Genomic DNA, 6,000 nt, shown 5'->3' with positions numbered 1-6,000 from the left:
CATCCATATGAAGTATTGTATATTCTAATGTCCTACTCCATCCTGTCCGTATTTTGGTTTCCTTTTGTTTTAACACGCTTCGGTATTTTCCGGGATGCCTGGATAGTTATGGCTGATTTGCACTCTGTATGTCGATATCTACTTTTATTTGTAAGCAAATGTTTAGAGGCAATGCTACTGAAATAGAAACGATTTTTTTCGATAATTTGCAATTGTTATTATGGGGAGGAGTAATATCATCCCGAAGGAAGGAGTTAGTCACCGTCAAGATATGTAAAGTAAGCCGCCGTGTTTCCTGAATTTTCGAGATTTTAGGAAATGGAATGAATATTGTGATAAAGAGGGAGAGGGAGTACATTGGTTTTGCCTCCAGAGATGGCAAATCGTTGACTATTCTCATGCAATACACTATGCTAATTTTCGCTGTGGAATTCGCGGAACTATTTGTGCCTGAATACTATAGTGATAACACTTTACTTGGACATGTGGTTGGGTCAAATGAGATTTTTTTATTGCTTTTAGAAAAGTAAGGAACCCGGAAATGACTGGAGACGTACTAAATCGAATTGACTATAAAAAGTTTAAGAGTTACAATGAGCATTCCTTTATCATTGCTATCAAATCAAGAGTTTCCAAGAAAACTTGTAGATGGAAAAGTAATTCCTTTTTATGGTTCAGTTATATAGATAGAGGTGGGATAGAGGGAACAAAGAACCAATATCACTTCTGGTAAACATCAATGATCAAACCCACGAACAAGAATCGCAAAGACGACGGAATTAGAACGCTTTTTATCTACAGGGACTTTATTATCTCATTAAAATCCTTATCCAAGCGGTTTCAATGGTGAAGAAGAATTGTTGAACCTCAAAATCCCCCTCGGGAGCAGATTTGTCAATAAAGTTCATTAAACTAATCAATTCACGATAAAAGTAAGATGACAAGAACTTCGATTTCTTGGATATAAGAAGAAAAGAAATTTGAAATGGGAGATTGCTTCTAAACGGGACAAATTTTACCAATTGGTTCTCCAGGTTGGGGGTTGGGTAGGGCTGACAACCCTACACGGAAAACCGAAGTTACACGGAATGAGTCTCAGGCAGGATTAATTTTACAATGACGAACTCGGCAACGAAAACGAAACAATGATTTGCGCATTTTTTCATAGAACGGGTGCTCCCTGTACAGACAGAATGCTACTCAGCACCTAGCCGATACCACTTTCAACCAAATTAACCATGTGCAGATTGAACGCCGCCATCACTCAGTCTTGATGAATGTCAAAGCATATAAGGGGGCTAATATAGACTCTGATCACTATCTCGTTGATAGTGCCCCGTGCTCGAATTACAACACCTCCTACAATCCTCTTTGACAATCAGGTAAGTGTGAATACTGAAGCCATTCACAACACACCTATAAAGGGGAAATGGATGGCACAATAACCGCAGATGTCCTGGAGATGAAGTATCAACAAATGATCTTCGCAACCACCTGAAGAACGTTATCATTGATACGACCACAAAGATATCTTGGCCCCAGTCGCAAGAAAAATCGGAACGGCTGGTTCGACGATGAATGTAGCAACGGAACGCGGGCACGCGCAGAGTCTTATCACGAACTCTCTCTTATGACGGAGAGCAATTTCACAGACGGAAGAAGGAAGCCTGGGAGAACTAACAAATCTGTTAACTCGAAAAATACAGGGAGCAACCGCACCAGGCGCGGAAGTTTTACCAACAAGTCAGCAGGATGAAGCCTTATACACTTCGATGTTCATCCTGCCGAGACAAAGAGTCGCCAGGAGCTGATGGAATTACAGCCGAATTGGTTAAATATGGAGGCGTCAATTACACAAAGCGATTCATTAACTGATGCTCAAAGTGTGGGACAGCGAATTAATGCCTGATGACTGGCAATCAGGCATCTAGGCCTCTAAATACCCTCCATGCTAATATCGGCTCTAACAGAGTTAATCATCATCATCAACGGCGCAACAACCGGTATCCGGTCTAGACTTGTCTTAATAAGGAACTCCAGACACCCCGGTTTTGCGCGGAGGTCCACCAATTTGATATCCCTAAAAGCTGTCTGGCCTCTTGACCTACGCCATCGCTCCACTTCAGGCAGGGTCTGCCTCGTCTTCTTTTTCTACCATAGATATTGCCCTTATAGACTTTCCGGGCTGTATCATCCTCATCCATACGGATTAAGTGACCCACCCACCGTAGCCTGTTGAGCCGGATTTTATCCACAAGACGGTCGTGGTATCGTTCATAGATTTCGTCGTTATGTAGGGTACGGAATCGTCCATCCTCATGTAGGGGGCCAAAAATTTTTCGAAGGATTCTTCTCTGGAACGCGGCCAAGAGTTCGCAATTTTTCTTGCTAAGAACCCAAGTCTCCGAGGAATACATAAGGACTGGCAAGATTATAGTCTGTAAAGTAAGAGCTTTGACCTTATAGTGAGACGTTTCAAGTGAAACAGTTTTGTAAGCTAAAATAGGCTCTGTTGGTTACCAACAACCGTGCACGGATTTCATTGTCATAGTTGCTATCGGTTGTGAGTTTCGACCCTAGATAGGAGAAATTTTCAATGGTCTCAAAGTTGTATTCTCCTATCCTTATTCTTCTTCGTGTTTGTGTTTGACCAGTGCGGTTTGATGTTGTTGGTTGATTCGTCTTCGGTGCTGACGTTGCCACCATATATTTGGTCTTGCCTTCATTGATGTGCAGCCCAAGATCTCGCGCCGCCTGCTCGATCTGGATGAAGACAGTTTGTACGTCTCGGGTGGTTCTTCCCATGATGTCGATATCGTCAGCATAGGCCAGTAGTTGGGTGGACTTGAAGAGGATCGTACCTCTTGCATTCACCTCAGCATCACGGATCACTTTCTCGAGGGCCAGGTTAAAGAGGACGCATGATAGCGCATCCCCTTGTCGTAGACCGTTGTTGATGTCGAATGGTCTTGAGAGTGATCCTGCTGCTTTTATCTGGCCTCGCACATTGGTCAGGGTCAGCCTAGTCAGTCTTATTAATTTCGTCGGGATACCGAATTCTCTCATGGCCGTGTACAGTTCTACCCTGGCTATGCTATCATAGGCGGCTTTAAAGTCGATGAACAGATGGTGCAACTGTTGTCCATATTCCAACAGTTTTTCCATCGCCTGCCGCAGAGAGAAAATCTGATCTGTCGCTGATTTGCCTGGAGTGAAGCCTCTTTGGTATGGGCCAATGATGTTCTGGGCGTATGAGGCTATCCGGCCTAGCAAGATAACTGAGAATATCTTATAGATGGTACTCAGCAACGTGATACCTCTATAATTGCTGCACTGTGTGATATCTCCCTTTTTATGTATGAGACAGATAATGCCTCGTTGCCAATCGTCAGGCATTGATTCGCTGTCCCACACTTTGAGCACAAGTTGATGAACCACTTGGTGTAACTGGTCGCCTCCATATTTAACCAATTCGGCTGTAATTCCATCGGCTCCTGGCGACTTTTGATTTTTTAGCCGATGAATTGCACGGACTGTTTCTCCTAAACTTGGTGGTGGCAATATTTGTCCGTCCAACTCGCCGATGTTCTGGTTGTTCAGTAGCTCATCAAAGTACTCAACCCATCGCTCTAATATGCCCATTCTGTGGAAAATCAGATTTCCCTCTTTGTCTCGGCAGGATGAGCATCGAGGTGTATAAGGCTTCATCCTGCTGACTTGTTGGTAAAACTTCCCCGCCTGGTGCGGTTGCTCCCTGTACTTTTCTAGTTCACAGACTTGTTGGTTCTCCCAAGCTTCCTTTTTCCGTCTGTGAAGTCGTTTCTCCGCTCGACGGAGTTCGTGATAAGTCTCTGCACGTCCCCGCGTTCGTTGAGAATGCAACATTACTCGGTATGCGGCATTCTTCCGTTCCGTTGCTAGCTTACATTCATCGTCAAACCAGCCGTTCCGACTCCTTTTACGGCTGGGGCCAAGTATATTTGTGGCCGTATCCATGATAACGTTCTTCAGGTGGTTGTGAAGATCATTTGTTGATGCTTCATCTCCAGGTCCTCTGTTGACTGCGGTTATTGCGGCATCCATTTCCCTCTTATAGGTGTCGCGGAGGGTTGTGTTGTGGATGGCTTCAGTGTTCACTCTCACCTGATTGTCAGAGGGGATTCTGGGTGTTGTTGTTATTCGAGCTCGGAATACGATGCCAACGAGATAGTGATCCGAGTCTATATTGGCCCCCCTATATGTTCTGACATTCATCAAGGCTGAGAGGTGGCGGCGTTCAATCAACACGTGGTCAATTTGGTTGAAAGTGGTCCCATCTGGAGAGGCCCACGTATGTTTGTGTACCGCTTTCCGCGCAAACCAGGTACTTCCAACAACCATTTCGTGTGACCCTGCTAATTGAATAGTCCGCCGTCCGTTATCATTTGTTTTTTCGTGTAAGCTATGGGAGCCAACGTATCGCCTGAATACTGGCTCCTTCCCTACTTGGCTGTTAAAATCCCCAAGTATGATTTTGATATCATATCTGGGACAGGCTTCGAGGGTTCGTTCTACTGCCTCGTAGAAGGTATCTTTCTCCGACTCTGCAGTCTCCTCTGTAGGGGCGTGAACGTTTATGAGGCTTATATTTCTAAACTTGCCTCGCAAGCGCAGAGTGCATAGCCGTTCGCTTATGTTTTCAAAGCCGATAACAGCAGGTTTCATTTTTTGGCTGACTAAGAAACCTACTCCGAGCACATGGTTTACTGGATGACCGCTATAATATATGGTGTACCGGCTCTTCTCCAGGAAACCGGTCCCTGTCCATCGCATCTCTTGCAACGCTGTTATATCAGCCCTATACTGGGACAGGGTATCGGCTAGCTGCTGGTCAGCCTCATCTCTGTACAGGGAGCGCACGTTCCGTGAGAAAATGCGCAAATCTTTATTCCGTGTTCGTTGCCGGGTCCGTCGTTTTAAAATCCGTCCTGTCCGAGGCTCCTGTTGTGGCTTCGTAACGAGTTGTTTTCCGTGTAGGGTTGTCAGCCCTACCCAACCCCCAACCTGGAGGACCAGTTGGTACAATTTGTCCCGTTTTTAGGCGCGGGAGACTCGCCTTCATCCTTCTCCGTCTGCAGCTTTTCGTCAAGAAAGAGCTCCCAGCGGTCACCACGTGGAGGTGGAGATAGGGTTTGGTAGTAGAGCTGTTGGTGTTGGTTCAGCAGGCATTTCCCAGGTTTTATACTCCATCGTGGGTACCAATCCACGTTTCGCCCCGGGACCTATACTACCCTTTGACCACCTGCTTTAATCGGGAAACATTATCGGTGGTCGTTCTCCAAATGGGGTTGTTTTTGGTACATTAAACGTTCCGTCTAACCAAAGTTTGTGCTTTTTCATAAATATGTCTTCCTTATTTTGTGAATTTGAGCATCTGGTCTTGATTTCTGATTTCAAGCGACGTATACTTCTCTTTATTTTGACTGTATCCTCTTATGAAACCGACCCGAAGTTTAAAAATTATTTCTTTAAATAGTTCAATTTCTCATTAATATTTGAAGCTTCTGATTTTTCACATAATTAAATAATTGTTTCCGGGCCATTGCTTATTGGGCCTATAAACGGAAAAATGTCATAATATAGCCAAGTATAAAATATCGACTTTCATTTATTTTATTTTCTGAATAAGTTTGAATCACACTATCTTCAAAAAGCGGGATCAATCTTTACATCTGTACATGTGTCATTTAAAAAAAGTAGAATATGACAAAAACACCTTTGAAGAAATTTCGTCTCAAAACATCATTCTTCAAAAATTTAATAAAAGTACACTGTCGAATGAAAATTTTAAAAATATAAATATTCAGCACACTTACCTGCTTTATCGGAATCCATGGCTTTCTTCTCAAAAACTTCACTCTAGAAAACCAAATTAAAAATGCCTCTACGCAGAGATCGTTCAAAGTTGTGATATGCATGGCAGCAATTGTCAACTTTCACCAACTGTAAATCTAAGTATTT

The sequence above is a fragment of the Hermetia illucens genome, chromosome 3 (assembly GCF_905115235.1).
Source record: "Hermetia illucens chromosome 3, iHerIll2.2.curated.20191125, whole genome shotgun sequence".
NCBI classification, from domain to species: Eukaryota; Metazoa; Arthropoda; class Insecta; order Diptera; family Stratiomyidae; genus Hermetia; species Hermetia illucens.
Note: the sequence above shows the minus strand (reverse complement) of the source record.